Genomic DNA, 16,887 nt, shown 5'->3' with positions numbered 1-16,887 from the left:
GCTTGTCTAAAACAGCCAACCAACCTGTCTCCTACTCAAACGGATTTTGGGTCGAAATAGTCGGTGACAGAGGACTTCTTTAAAATTCAAGAACAGTTAGCTTGGCAGAAGTCGGGTTGAGGAGAGGGGAGGGGAGGGGAGAAGAATCATCCGTGAATTGTTGATTTCCATAGAACAAATAAGGTGACCTGGGGTGTGTTCACACCCTCTCTTTATAAGAGATGGAATCCTCATCTTCAGCTTGACGGAACAGTAGCCGAAATGACTAAATAAATAAGAAATAGCTTGAGAGAGAGAGAGAGAGAGAGAGAGAGAGAGAGAGAGAGAGAGGCAATTCTCCAGTAGGGAGGAAATGGCTTAATAAGCAGCAGAAAGGGCAGGGTAATTGTAAAAGGAATTGCATTCGTTTCATTCCTGTCGTGAGAGGAGAGAAAGGTAAAATTACGTCAGATACAAGAAGCCATATTACGAAGAGGAATGGATGAAGTCAGTAGGTATAGGGTTTGGGGTGAGGAGAGGAACCATGTGGGGTTCCCAAGATAAGCTTGATCTAACCAGTAACACTCAAGAGATTGACAGATTTGCGAAAGGACACCGAAACCACATGGCTATCATTAGGAAGAGGAACAAGAGAAAGAAAAAGCTGGGTACAGAGATCGAACGGTGTTACTTTGGCTTGTAATCTACGCTTGAGCGACTCCGAGGTGCTAGTAATAAGCACCCTGTGGCAGGGGTGCTAAATTGACGGTAAGAACGTGTTACAGCTAGTTCAGTTACAACGCTGTCGAGAGCGCCTCGTTGGCGTGGTTGGTATAGTGTTTACGTCTCACCTCGGTGGTCGCGGGTTCGATTCTCGGCCATTCCATTGAGGAGTGAGAGATGTGTATTTCTGGTGATAGAAGTTCACTCTCGACGTGGTTCGGAAGTCACGTAAAGACGTTGGTCCCGTTGCTGAATAACCACTGGTTCCATGCAACGTAAAAACACCATACAAACAAAACAAAAAACAACGCTGTCGAAATTCAACACTGTGGGAGCAATGCTGCTCCTGAGGGCTGTATTCAGGGGCTCTTAATAAGTGGGCCAACCTGCTGCTTGCTGATCTGGGAAGGCTGAAAGGAAACTGTTTCTAAAGAGCTGCATAGTATAAATGTGGCGCCTCTAATGACAGCTCCCCGTAAGGAGTGGTACTTCCGTCAGTGGACCTCATGCGTGCCTTCGGCCCCTAGCTGCAACAACTTTCGTTCCTTTTACTGTACCTCCTTTCATATTATATTTCTTCATCTTACTTTCCACCCTCTCCTAACACTTGATCCATAGTGCAACTGCCGAGTTTTCCTCCTGATACACCTTTCAAACCTTTTACTGTCAATTTCCATTTCAGCGCTGAATGACCTCATAGGTCCCAGCGCTTGGCCTCTGGCCTAAATTTTATATTTAACTCAACTCTAATGACAGCTGGAATCACTTGGGTTGAGCAAGTTACCTCTTATACTACGATCTCGGCTGCAGTGTTTAGGCAGAACATCACTAGGGAGGGAAAGCCATGTAGACGAACAAATTAAAAGTTGGGACTAACCTGAACAATCAGAAGGAGCAGAAAGGTGCTTCAAAATTACATAGGGGCTTAGTGGTCCACACTTAATTGGTTTGATAAGAGAAAGTATAAACAGAAGTAACTATGTATTGCATAAATCATTTAAAACCATTCTCATTTTACATGTAGCTACCTGGAATTTTAATATATGCAGATGTATATGTATGTGTAATGGTTATGTATGTACAATATATAGGTAGTGTGTATGTATGTATGTATATACATAGTAAATAAATAAAGACATAAGCCACGAAGGAAAGATTAACACTGGAGTAGCTGCAAGATCTTTCCTTCGTGGCTTATACCTTTATTCATGCATTTATCACGTTCCAAACTTTCGTGATTCGGTTATACTTACATAGTAAATGTAAGTACATTGAGCTGAAAAGAAGAGAACTTTATATTTGTTGATTTTGTACATAAATTACAAATATTATGTATTTAATTGTAAAATGAACTTTGAAATGTATTTTTTAAATAAAAAAGAAGAATTAACGCGTGGGCAATGCGGCTAATCAAAGGTCTTCAGTTATTAACCAAGATAACAAGAAGGCGATGGCCCTGATTTTTCCTTGCGACATAGTTGAATTATGCTTTGGATTGAGAGAGGGAGCGGCCAGATAACACTAAAAAACAAGGAAGGGGGGGGGGGGGCAAAATCAAAGTGAAACGAATTCAGTTTACAATTACGTCGAACCAAGCGAATATGAAAACGAAATATTTTCGTCCTAGATGAAATATAAAGTCTTACCTGCCAGGTTTAGGCAACGATTAAATAATGCACACACTATAATATATATTTAAAGACTAGTGTTATTATCAAGTATTTTTAAAGTAATAATAATAATAATAATAATAATAATAATAATAATAATAATAATAATAATAATAATAATAATAATAATAATAATAATAATTGAAAAAGAAACCCACAAAATTACTGTGTATAACGTGTTTACTTATAAGTATGTACTTATATTTTTTCTCAGCACTCGAGTACTTATAAGTAAACACGTTATACACAGTAATTTTGTGGGTTTCTTTTTCAATCTTCAGAAGGAAACTGAAAAGTTTTTGTTTACTACTACTACTACTCCTACTACTACTAACAATAATAATAGTAATAAACATACAGTGTGATATGACATTTTATTCATACTACGCTCAAATCAGGAGGTGTTTTATTTGACGCGCATTTTGTATCGGCCTAATACATTCAATTTGTTTATTTTTTCTCTTCAACTCCAGCAAGCAAAGGTAAACAGAGACGCGCTACGTAGCGTTATCGAAGCGACGACGCCGACGAGAGGTCGTTTCGCAACTGTCACCAAAAGGCGACGGCAGGTAAAGGTTGGTGCCGAGGAGGAGGAGGAGGTGGTCCTGGAATTGGGTAAAAAAAAAAAAAAAAAATGAGAGAAGAGTGTTCGAGAATGGAAGGGTAAGAAGCGGCAAAAGCGGCAGCAGGAGAAGCAGACGAAGCAGGAGAATCAGCAGGAGCAGGTGCCTCGAGAAGAGGCAGAAAAGAGGGGAAAGGGTGGCGAGGGAAGGCTGGAGGGAGGGGACGTGAGAGGGGGAGAGGGACGTCTGGGAGAGCCCTCTTGAGAAAAAGAAGAGATACATATTGCTTTTTCCAGAGGATGTTTTTTTTTTTTTTTTCTCCTCCACGGAGGCGGCCTGTTGTTATCGGTGGGCCCGAATCAGGTGTTTTGGCGATTGCATACGAGAATGGCATGCAGTAGACACCCGCTGGAGGTCTCGTTCCAGATGCTGGAAGCGTCAACGCCTCAATATAACCCTGGACAGCTGTTAGATCCGGACCTCGGGAATCGACGGCCATGATTGAAATGAAAAGAAACACAGACTAAAGAGAACGGGAAAAAAATGGCCTGCTGGGAACCAAACGGGTTTTGGGGCCGGGGGAGGGGGAGCGGGGAGAGATTGTGTGAAGTTTGGAGGGGCGGGGGGAGTTGGGGGAGGGGAGGGGGTTTCAATGCAGGGGGAAGATTACCTGTCAACTCCTTGGTGACGTTGACACCGCGTTGATATTTCCACTCACTAAAAGCCTCTTGACAGCATTTTGTGATGAAGGGAAAATCTGAAAAGCATCCTCTCCTCCAACCAGTAGCTCTCACAGCAGTCTGGGGGAGGGGGACGGGGAGGGGGAGGGGGAAAGGGGTAGTGGTGTGTGGTGTTATCAGAGGGGAGGGTTTGTGGAGGGGGTGGGCCCGGAGGAACGACCACCCGGTTGGAATAGGCACAAGTAAGAAGAAACATACAGGTTGGGTGTGGTACGAGAGAGAGAGAGAGAGAGAGAGAGAGAGAGAGAGAGAGAACTGGAGTTTCCTGGATACCTAAGAGTCTTGGTGGGGAGGGGGAGGGCGGTGGATGGGGGAAGGGTGGGGGTTATAACGAAGAATGGGGGATGGCGCACAGATAAGGTGAGAGAGAATTGGTTTCTTGAGAGCTGTTAGCAGCCGGACAGTGGTTCGAGGGAGAGATATTAGGAAGATAAGGACGGCTCTATTTTTATTTTTTTTCGCGGATTTTTATTTTGGATGTTTGATATATACTTGGCGGATGATTTGGTCGCTTTATTTATTATTTAAGACTGTTGGTAGTTATTTCCTTTCCTTCATTTTTAATTTATTTTAATTTTTTGCAAGTTATGAGGAATTTCTCTAGGACAGGTAATGAAAAAAAAATTTTTTTTGGTTTGTTTTCGATTTCAAGGTTAAAAGCAAGTTTTGTTTATCAATAATAATCATTTGTACACACACACACACACACACACACACACACACATACGCACGCACACTCACACGCACATATATAGTATATATATATTTGTATGTATATGTATATAATGTACATATGTGTATTAGATATTTGTATGTATATATGTATAGTATATAATACAATATACCATACATGTAATATATTGATATATATAATATATACATATATGATATATATACATATTACTATATATCTATATATATCATATAATATATATATTATATATACCTTATATCAATTCCCTTACCAAGACCATACTATATGAATGTTTTTCAGAAATGATATAAATAAACCTATTTTAAATATTTTTGAGTAGCTCTACCATTATTAAATAAAGATATTTTTCGTTCTCGTATGACATGGAGATTTGAAGACAAAGTAATTTATCATTACATCGAACTGCTGATTCAAATCCATGATTAAGGTAGAGTTAACATATCGTAAATCATAACAAAGAAATAATAAATTTACTTACTTCTCACGATTACATGAAAAGGAAAATAAATCAGCTTTTATTCATACTGGATCCAGATCCATCTAGAAATCTACAACAAAGGTAAAAGAACTGGAAATACTTTGTGTACAAACAAACAAATAAATAATGGTTCGTGCATCCGTAAAGCTGAAATGCAAAGACCTTTCATCGCTTCATATTTAGATTTCTGTAAAATAAAACTATATCGATGGCTATTTGTCTGTTCGTCCGCACCTTTTCTGTCCGCCCTCAGATCTTAAAAACTACTGAGGCTAGAGAGCTGCAAATTGGTATGTTGATCAACAACCCTCCGATCATCAAACATACCGAATTGTAGCCATATAGTGTCAGTAGTTTCGATTTCATTTAAGGTTAAAGTTAGCTATGATCGTGCGTCTGGCAATGCTACAGCACAGGCCACCACCCGGCGTCGCTCGTATAGTCGCAATTTCTTTCATAAGTCACTGCCAGCAAAAAGTTTGCTAGAATTTATATATATATATAAATATATATATATATATTCTATATATAATTCATATAGTATATAATATATATATATAATATATATATAATATATATATATATATATATATATATATATATTTATATATATATATATATATTCTATATAATATATATAATATATATATATATATATATATATATATATATATATATATATATATATATATATATATATATATATATATATATATATATGTATATATATATGTGGTGGTGGTATATAATATATATATATATATATTATATATATATAATATATGATATATATATATCTAATATATATATATATTATAGTATTATATGTGTGTGTGTGTGTGTGTGTGTGTGTGTGTGTGTGTATGTGTAAATATACACATCTAAATACACATATATGCATATACATATATATATTTTCATATTTTTCCCCATTTCGCACAGTTTGGCTTTGCATTTCATTTTTCTAATAATTTTTCTCGTTGTCGTTCGTCATTTTGATTTTTTAAGATTTTGCATCACAACCCACAGGATCAATGAAAGTCATATCTTTCCCTGAACTTCCCTAAAGAAGATAGTTAACTATTGCTGTGACTTCTCATTGTGTTCACTCCTTATTCACCAGGCTATAAAAAAAGCCCCTTTAGATGTGTGTATTGTACAGTGCGTCCATAAAGTCTCAGTACCATTACAAGTATTTATTGCTTGTAATGGTACTGGGACTTTGTGGACACCCTGCAATATCAGTTGGTCAGATCTGTTTGGTTTTTGTAATTATGTGATTCCCATTTCCGTTAATGTTTTTTCAGGGACGTTTTTTGGTCACTTTTCATCATTTTTATTACTGAACTGTCTGGCTAAACTCATGTGAGAGCGTTTTTGTATCTGATTCACCTAATAACAAATTTACAGGTTGACAAATGGTTTTTTAAAAATATCGGTTTGCATTCTACCTTCCAATTTTTCCGAGTTTATCCTTTGTCGTATTCGTGGAATCACGTTTCCTCTCTTTTAATCATTACCAATTTAACCTTATTGCCAGGAATACTTATAAGTCTAGCACTTATATCAAGCCACATTGCTGTCTTATTTTTCGCATATTCTCATGGTACATGGCGTCGCTTTCGTTAGCAATTCAGAGTCAAATACTGTGATGAATTGGATCTCTAGGCTTTAAATGGATATTCTTAAATGAACACTTGCACCACCTTTAGTGTGAGTAATTTAATCTAGCAGAGCAGCGTTTACCGTGAGTAAGAGGTTTAACATAAGTCCTTTAACAAAGTTTAATGAGGCTCAGAATTATGTTTGAAACCAAGAGTGGCTTTTGAATTGAGGCAAAAAGATTTTGATAAAGAAGGTTCTCCCACAGCCTCACGTAACTTAAGTAACTGAAAGAGCTGAAGAAAGCACTCGAGACTGCTGTTCAGTAGACCCAAACGCAAGGTGCAACTCTGAAAAGAATTTTAGCTGGGCTATGCCTGTCCAGTAGGATAGACTAGCGTACGCCAAACCTCATCTTAATTTGTAATGTATACTTAGCCTGCATTATGCAACACATTATGGTAATATTGTCCATAGAATACATATCGCTATATAGCACGGTAGTATATATAAAGACTAATAAACATATTTTTATCTACTTGAAATGCTTTTACGAATACTGTGCTTTAGCGAGCAAAATATATGTTGATATCATCCTATGATATATTTCTGGTCCGTTTTTATCAAATTCCACCACGTACAGCTGACTAATATGGCACTGTTTACTGTATGGTAAAGCATCAAACACCTTTCAGTCCCGTAAAGAAAAAATGAAATCCGTGGAAAACACGAACTAATATTAATAAATTGCACATCCTTCTTGTGACACTAATGGTCAACTCCTAGACAGGTTAGTCTACCACGAATTTTTCCCATTTCTTATTGCACGCTTGTACCAATTTCGCATGTTTTGCAAACTTTATAAGTCAACAAAAGACAAACGCATAGAAAGAAGTAAACCATGGCACAAGTATCCTTGATGTTACAGAACTGTAAGGAGCATAAAATCATTGAAAATAATAACATACAAGCGAAAAACGGTTCCAAAAATAGTGAACTGTAAATTATTAAGAAATACGTCTTGACCTCTCATCGCAGAACATCAAGATATTGTAACTCAAATTAAATGAATCTAAAGTAATATTATACATTGTTTGACATCCACCAAGAACACTTGAGCGAGAGCTTTGGGTGAGAAAACTAATTTCAGGAAGAAACTGAGCAATAAAAAGCTAAGCTGCCAGGACGGAAAGTCAGATAGCAGAGCTAAGCTCGCTTGATGCTTCCAGGAGCATCAAGTTGGCACTAGATTTGAAGTTGGTGCTAAATTTGAAGTTGGAGCTAAATTGAAGTTGGAACTAAATTGAAGTTAGTGCTAAATTTGAAATTGGCACTATGTTTGAAGTTGGCGCTAAATTTGAAATTGGCGCTAAATTTGAAGCTGGTGCTAAATTGAAGTTGGAACTAAATTGAAGTCAGTGCTAAATTTGAAGTTGGCACTAAGTTTGAAGTTGGTGCTAAATTTGAAGTTGGCACTAAATTTGAAGTTGGCGCTAAATTTGAAGCTGGTGCTAAATTGTAGTTGGAACTAAATTGAAGTTAGTGCTAAATTTGAAGTTAGCACTAAGTTTGAAGTTGGCGCTAAATTTGAAGTTGGCGCTAAATTTGAAGTTGGCACTAAATTTGAAATTGGCGCTAAATTTAAAGTTGGCACTAAATTTGAAGTTGGCATTAAATTTGAAGTTGGTGCTAAATTGAAGTTGGCGCTAAGTTTGAAATTGGCGCTAAATTTGAAGTTGGAACTAAATTTGAAGTTGGTGCTAAATTTGAAGTGGGTGCTAACTTGAAGTTGGTGCTATATCTGAAGTTGGCATTAAATTTGAAGTTGGGGCAAAATTTGAAGTTGGAGCAAATTTTGAAGTTGGCGCTAAATTTGAAGTTGACGCTAAATTTGAAGTTGGCACTAAATTTGAAGTAGGTGCTAAATTTGAAGTTGGCACTAAATCTGAAGTTAGAACTAAATTGAAGTTGGTGCTAATTTGAAATTGGCGCTAAATTTGAAGTTGGCACTAAATTTGAAGTTGGTGCTAAATTTGAAGTTGGTGCTAAATTGTAGTTGGTGCTAGATTTGAAGTTGGCACTAAATTTGAAGTTGGCACTAAATTTGAAGTTGGCGCAAAATTTGAAGTTGGCGCTAAATGTGAAGTTGACATTAAATCGAAGTTGGCGCTAAATTAGAAGTTGGCACTAAATTCGAATTTGGCGCTAAATTTGAAGTTGGCGCTAAATTTGAAGTTGGCAGTAAATTAAAAGTTGGCGCTAAATTAGAAGTTGGCACTAAATTTGAAGTTGGCGCTAAATTTGAAGTTGGCAGTAAATTTGAAGTTGGTGCTAAATTTGAAGTTGGCACTAAATTTGAAGTTGTCGCTAAATTTTAAGTTGGTGTTAGATTTGAAGTTGGCACTAAATTTAAGTTGTAGCTAAATTGAAGTTGGCAGGCACTACAAATTAACAATTTGTACTAAATTGAAATTTGTCAACTTGAAATTAAGTGTAGCTAAATTTTGAAGTTGGTGCTAACACTTTGAAGTTTGGCACAAAATTTTGAAGTTGGCGTTCACCACATTTGAAACGTTGTTGGCTAATTACGATTTGAAGTTGGGTGCTAAATTTGAAGTTTATTGGCACTAAATCTTGAAGTTAGAGGCTACATTTTGAAGTTTGACACTAAAACTTGAAGTTGGCACTAAATTTTGAAGTTGGCACTAAATTTTAAGTGTGGCACTAATTTGAAGTTGGCACTAAATTGAATGTTGGCCAACTAAATTTTGAAGTTGGCACTAAAATTTGAAAGTTGGCAAGGCAATAATTTGAAGTTGGCGCTAAATTTGAAGTTGGCGCTAAATTTGAAGTTGGCATTAAATCTGAAGTTAGAGCTAAATTGAAGTTGGTGCTAAATTTGAAGTTGGCACAAAATTAGAAGTTGGCGCTAAATTTGAAGTTGGCACTAAATTTGAAGTTGGCACTAAATTTGAAGTAGGCACTAAATTTGAAGTAGGCACTAAATTTGAAGTTGGCACTAAATTTGAAGCTGGCGCTAAATTTGTCAAAACCGCATAAGGGAAGTTTTTTCATATTTTTGGAAAATTAGCCAACATGGAATAGCCCCAGTTCTGCGAAGGAGGTTGCTAAGGTTTACCGAAATGTGTCTATAGAAAACAGTTCATACAAACAATACGCTAATGAAGTTGCTTTAAAGCAGTGGTTCTTGAGCCTTTTGCCTAATGGTCCTCCCCCCCCTCTGCATTATGTATAGATCCCATGCCCACCTACCCTTGAAATTGTGCCGCTATAAACTGTAAGCAATATGTCCATTTGAGAGAGCAGGAAAATCTTTATCAGAACAATAAAAGACAATTCATAAACAAGATTTGAAATGAAAATTGACTTATATTTTGAATTTTTGGCCTGCTTTGAGATAATGATTAGAAAACATATGGAAGCAGTGATTATGTTTTTGGCAATTTTCCAATTAACATCACAAATTAAAAAAATAAGTCACCACCTGGCAACCGTGATTGCAATCACCTTGGAAGTTCTGGTGGTCCCCTAGGGGAGTGCTCCCCCCTGGTTTAAAAATCACTGCTTTAGAGGATTATGAATTTATCTCCGTAGTCAACCAGCAAAACTCATGATGTCCCCAGCAAACTGAAAGTCGTACCTGAGCGAATTTGGTGAACACGGGTCTGGAAGAATTCAAGCAGTGTGTTCATTCATAGGTGAAGACTCCCTGAAAGGATGCTTTGAAATGGGACATAGTTCAATGGGTAAAAATGATCCTGTTACTCATGATGCGTACCATGCTTACTAGTTTCAAGCCAGATTGTTTCAGCATTTTTAATCCTAGTTACATTATTTCATGAAAGGTGTTTCACGGTTAGCTTGTTCTGTGCATTTAGTACATGTTTTAAGGAGCTATGTCCACTGTTTACATATCGTTACAAGCTCAGGAGAAGTAATGAAAAGAAAATTAGCTTACATCAAGTTGTTTTGGAAGGTGATAGAGATCATTGTTTAGCACTAGATTCGACTGATGATGGAATTTGGTTGGGAGGTCAAATTCTCATGATTTTATGGAGGATTGTCAGCAATTATTTCTTAGGGATGTATTTCGGTTGTCCTTGAGAATATTATTCCTTAAACCATGAAGTTTTTTTTTTTATTTTTATTTTATGTGGCACTTTATGCTCCCCTTCATTCCATTCAACTGGAGGTAAGATCTGATCATTGAACCTGATGTTGTAAGCATTGGGACCGCTCACTTGCTTTACCTTCTGTTACTGCCAAATGAGTACCATATTCTTTGGAAGCTTGAATTTCAAGTCATTGGTCCCTGTGGGCTTGTTTCATATGAATTGGGTTCATCTTCTGAATAATAATATTATTAATAATTAGGGTTTTCCCTTGTTATAGGTTATAACTTACATGCTGAGAAGGTTGTAACAGACCTGATAGTTTCGCTCAAGTAGTCCATGTCAGTGGAGCATGTACAAAGGTCTAGAACTTATTTTCAGACTGCTATGTGCCTCCCTGAGTGTCATGAAAGCTAGGAGCCACTTGATATTTTCAGTAGCTACATGTTTTGACAGACAGGTCACCAACCTAAATCAGAAGTGATGTTAGCTAAACCAGAAATTTAAAGAGAGAGCTTTCTAGTCCGTCTGGCTCAAAGTTGCCAGAACTGTGGGGTGGGAGTGATGTGGTTAGCAGGCAACAGTGATCTGGGGAATTGTGTAAACTTTTTTTTTCAAGCACTATGTGTGTTAGGACTTGATACTGGAAAGTGATGTGACTACGTTTTTTTCTCTGTAGTAAGTCCCTTTTTTTCGTTCTTTATAGTCTTATAGGCTTACGTTATTTGCGCTTGAAGTTTTATTTTTCTTGATGTTGTATTTTTCTTTGTACTGTGGACAAATTTGTACTAATAATTGTATATTTTTTGTCAATAAAATAACTAACTAACTAACTAACTAACTAAGAAGTCCAAGTACTATGAGAAGAATCTATCACTGGAGGAAGTTATTGCTGTTGGACCTTTTCTTAGAGCTATGTTTGGTGACGCATATTTGGTTGCTATTATGTGTGCATCACATCATTCGCCAGAGGCTCTTTTTTTTGTAAACAAAGCCAATGTTCATCTTGGTAGGTTTCCACAAGTCATTTCAGCCATATCAAGGTAAAATTTTCTGATTAAATATTTTTCAGCTAATCACTTGCAAGTTAGACAAGTAATAGAAGGCCAGAGCTTGTCACCCAGAATCCGAAGGGAAATTTGAGCAATTTCACCAGACTGACATCTGAGTTAACAAGAATTTATTTTCAGGAACCATCTATTACACAATAGTTCTGGTCACGTATGAATTGCTATGATAGCTTGTGACCGGTAATGAAGCGACAGAAAAAAGTAGTCACAGAAAAAAAGGCAAATTTTGGCCAGGAAAAAAAGTACATTAATTTGTCGTGGCAGGTAATAAGGTCACAGGGGAAAATTCACAATATTTCTGGAGTGTCATTATCTTCATGATATTGACAGTCTTTTGTTTATGCTTTCACGGTAATCCCCAACGGGCTTGTACCAAACACGCCGCGGAGTAGATACATACCGGGTTAAAACAAAAATCCTCAATGGGATGGTATTGAACACGCCGCAAAGGTGGATACATAGATACATACCGGGTTAAAACAAAAATCCTCAATGGGATGGTATTGAACACGCCGCAAAGGTGGATACATAGATACATACCGGGTTAAAACCCTTGGGGTCACTATCTACGAAAGATTTATGTGACATCTTTCCCGTGGTTTTTTTTTTCCCTGTGACACTTTTACCTGTGATTTTTTTTTACCTGGATTCGATAGACTATCTACTTACTTCCTCTGTCAGCATTTATCATCATCGTGCAGAGATCATTCCAGGAATACTTTTACTGCAGTTGATTGCTATCTGATCCATTGCATTCATTGTTTGAAACCGAACTTACGATCTTTTTTATAGGTGAAACGACCTTCGCTGCTTGTAACTAACTTGTTATTAGAGCTATAATTGGCCACAGGACAAGAGGATTGTATATGCAGCTCATGAGGTTTAAGATATGATTAGAACGACATATTTTTCATAGACTAGTTATATAGTGAATGTTGATTCGTTCAAGAAATTTTGCAAATATAAAACATATTTCAAGCTAAATTTCCCTTTTCATAGTTTTCTTAATGTTATCGAACTGGCCTAATTACAAAAGTTGGTTGTGGGATTTATGACCAAATTTAGTTAATGCTACCAACGAATTGGTATGTTTCTTGTTACCTTACTTTTTATTAAAAGAAAATACTCCTTTCTCTTCAAACTTTGACATCTTTTTTCCTTGATCAGACTTTCTTTCAAGGATGAATACTTCTCTCTCCTCTCTCTTTGCATATTCCTTCATTTACGCTTTGTTTCCATCAGGACAAAGGCATCAATTGACCCGCCCCACCGAGATTTGCATAGGATGATAATAATAATAATAATAATAATAATAATAATAATAATAATAATAATAATAATAATAATAATAATAATAATAATAATACAACTACCTAGAGGAGACAAACACCATCCCCCACCAACAGAAAGGCTGCAGAAGGAAGTGTAGGGGCACAAAAGACCAGCTCCTGATAGACAAAATGGTAATGAAGAACAGTAGGAGAAGGAAAACCAACCTAAGCATGGCATGGATAGACTATAAGAAAGCCTTCGACATGATACCACACACATGGCTAATAGAATGCCTGAAAATATATGGGGCAGAGGAAAACACCATCAGCTTCCTCAAAAATACAATGCGCAACTGGAATACAATACTTACAAGCTCTGGAATAAGACTAGCAGAGGTTAATATCAGGAGAGGGATCTTCCAGGGCGACTCACTGTCCCCACTACTCTTCGTAGTAGCCATGATTCCCATGACAAAAGTACTACAGAAGATGGATGCCGGGTACCAACTCAAGAAAAGAGGCAACAGAATCAACCATCTGATGTTCATGGACGACATCAAGCTGTATGGTAAGAGCATCAATGAAATAGATACCCTAATCCAGACTGTAAGGATTGTATCTGGGGACATCAGGATGGAGTTTGGAATAGAAAAATGCGCCTTAGTCAACATACAAAAAGGCAAAGTAACGAGAACTGAAGGGATAAAGCTACCAGATGGGAGCAACATCAAACACATAGATGAAACAGGATACAAATACCTGGGAATAATGGAAGGAGGGGATATAAAACACCAAGAGATGAAGGACACGATCAGGAAAGAATACATGCAGAGACTCAAGGCGATACTCAAGTCAAAACACAACGCCGGAAATATGATAAAAGCCATAAACACATGGGCAGTGCCAGTAATCAGATACAGCGCAGGAATAGTGGAATGGACGAAGGCAGAACTCCGCAGCATAGATCAGAAAACCAGGATACAAATGACAATACACAAAGCACTACACCCAAGAGCAAATACGGACAGACTATACATAACACGAAAGGAAGTAGGGAGAGGACTACTAAGTATAGAGGACTGCGTCAACATCGAGAACAGAGCACTGGGGCAATATCTGAAAACCAGTGAAGACGAGTGGCTAAAGAGTGCATGGGAAGAAGGACTAATAAAAGTAGACGAAGACCCAGAAATATACAGAGACAGGAGAATGACAGACAGAACAGAGGACTGGCACAACAAACCAATGCACGGACAATACATGAGACAGACTAAAGAACTAGCCAGCGATGACACATGGCAATGGCTACAGAGGGGAGAGCTAAAGAAGGAAACTGAAGGAATGATAACAGCGGCACAAGATCAGGCCCTAAGAACCAGATATATTCAAAGAACGATAGACGGAAATAACATCTCTCCCATATGTAGGAAGTGCAATACGAAAAATGAAACCATAAACCACATAGCAAGCGAATGCCCGGCACTTGCACAGAACCAGTACAAAAAGAGGCATGATTCAGTGGCAAAAGCCCTCCACTGGAGCCTGTGCAAGAAACATCAGCTACCTTGCAGTAATAAGTGGTACGAGCACCAACCTGAGGGAGTGATAGAAAACGATCAGGCAAAGATCCTCTGGGACTATGGTATCAGAACGGATAGGGTGATACGTGCAAAACAGACCAGACGTGACGTTGATTGACAAAGTCAAGAAGAAAGTATCACTCATTGATGTCGCAATACCATGGGACACCAGAGTTGAAGAAAAAGAGACGGAAAAAATGGATAAGTATCAAGATCTGAAAATAGAAATAAGAAGGATATGGGATATGCCAGTGGAAATCGTACCCATTATCATAGGAGCACTAGGCACGATCCCAAGATCCCTGAAAAAGAATCTAGAAAAACTAGAGGCTGAAGTAGCTCCAGGACTCATGCAGAAGAGTGTGATCCTAGAAACGGCACACATAGTAAGAAAAGTGATGGACTCCTAAGGAGGCAGGATGCAATCCGGAACCCCACACTATAAATACCACCCAGTCGAATTGGAGGACTGTGATAGAGCAAAAAAAAAAAAAAAAAAAAAAAAAAAAAAAAATAAAAAAAAAAAAAAAAAAAATAATAATAATAATAATAAAGGAGAAACAAATCCATAATTGTGTATGGATACAATATATTTAAAATTGAATTTATAAAGAGACTGAAAAGATTCCCGAAGGCTCTCTGTGTAGATTCATCTTTTAATATATTTTTAACCACACGTAACTGTAGATTTGCTTCTTCATTTCAAGACTCATGCTACTATTAGTATATTTTAATAATAATAATAATAATAATAATAATAATAATAATAATAATAATAATAATAATAATAATAATAACCTGTGCAAGAAACACCAGCTACCTTGCAGTAATAAGTGGTACGAGCACCAATCTGAAGGAGTGATAGAAAACGATCAGGCAAAGATCCTCTGGGACTATGGTATCAGAACAGATAGGGTGATACGTGCAAATAGACCAGACGTGACGTTGATTGACAAAATCAAGAAGAAAGTATCACTCATTCATGTCGCAATACCATGGGACACCAGAGTTGAAGAGAAAGAAAGGGAAAAAATGGATAAGTATCAAGACCTGAAAATAGAAATAAGAAGGATATTGGATATCCCAGTGGAAATTTTATCCATAATCCTAGGAGCACTAGGCACGATCCCAAGATCCCTGAAAAGATATCTGGAAAAACTAGAGGCCAAAGTAGCTCCAGGACTCATGCAGAAGAGTGTGATCCTAGAAACGGTGCACATAGTAAGAAGAGTGATGGACTCCTAAGGAGGCAGGATGCAACCCGGAACCCCACACTATAAATACCACCCAGTCGAATTGGAGGACTGTGATAAACCAAAAAAAGATAAAAAAAATAATAATAATTGCCCTGTAACTTTGCTTTAGCCAGAGAACAGCCTTCTCTTAGATGTTCCACTTTTGTCCTTTTGTTATTATTAGTGAAATTATTTGTTTATTTTTATTTTGCCAGGCTAGAAAATCACCTTATTTTCTCAGTTTAGTTCCTCGTTGGTCGATTGGGTTACGTGCTCGCCTACCGATTTGGTAGTCCAAGTTCGCTTCCCTTCTCTGGCTACCCGGAATAGGAGGAATTTATTTCTGGTGATTAGAAATTAATTTCTCGATATAATGGGGTTCGGATCCCACAGTAAGCTGTAGATCCTGTTGCTAAGTAACCAACTGGTTCCTAGCCACGTAAAAATATCGAATCCTTCGGGCCAGCCCTAGGAGAGCTGTTCATCAGCTCAGTGGTCTGGTTAAACGAAGATATACTTAACTTAACTTTTTCCCAGTTTTAATATGTAGAGCCAATTCTGAATTTATCTCCTGTTTTTTTATGATTTTTTTTTACCTGACTTAATCACACGATGACTTGTAAGGGAACCTTGATAACCGGTACATAGAACGTTGTAAGTTTATGGGATCACAGTGGAAAGGAGTAATTCCGGCCAGGGATGGGCCGACGGGGATGAAATGAGGGGCATATACCCCCCAACTCAATGGTGATTTTAAGTTGGTCAAAAAATGGAGAGTATTTGTTGTTTAAAATTGTAGAGAAGATTTTCGCTCTAATGAATCTTCACTGAAATTAACCCCTTGTTTTTTTGTTTTTGTTTTGTTCCCTTCCACCGTTTCACTTTTTTATTTTCCTTCAATTAATAAACGATAACCTTTATTTTCTTTGCATTATAAAATACTCTCGGGGAAAAATATTGTTAATATATCAAAAATAAAAAATAATATACATAAAAAATTTAGTTTTGTATATCTAACATTGCCTTATAGGATACATATTGCATCTAGTTCACATTGGTCAAAATAAGTCAATTGGTCAAAATTGTCTTTAACATCACCTCTATCAGATGGTCCTCAAGCCATCCTTA

Source organism: Macrobrachium nipponense, chromosome 3 (genome assembly GCF_015104395.2).
Source record: "Macrobrachium nipponense isolate FS-2020 chromosome 3, ASM1510439v2, whole genome shotgun sequence".
NCBI lineage: Eukaryota > Metazoa > Arthropoda > Malacostraca > Decapoda > Palaemonidae > Macrobrachium > Macrobrachium nipponense.
The sequence above is the reverse complement of the archived record's forward strand: the minus strand, read 5'-3'. Positions refer to the sequence as shown.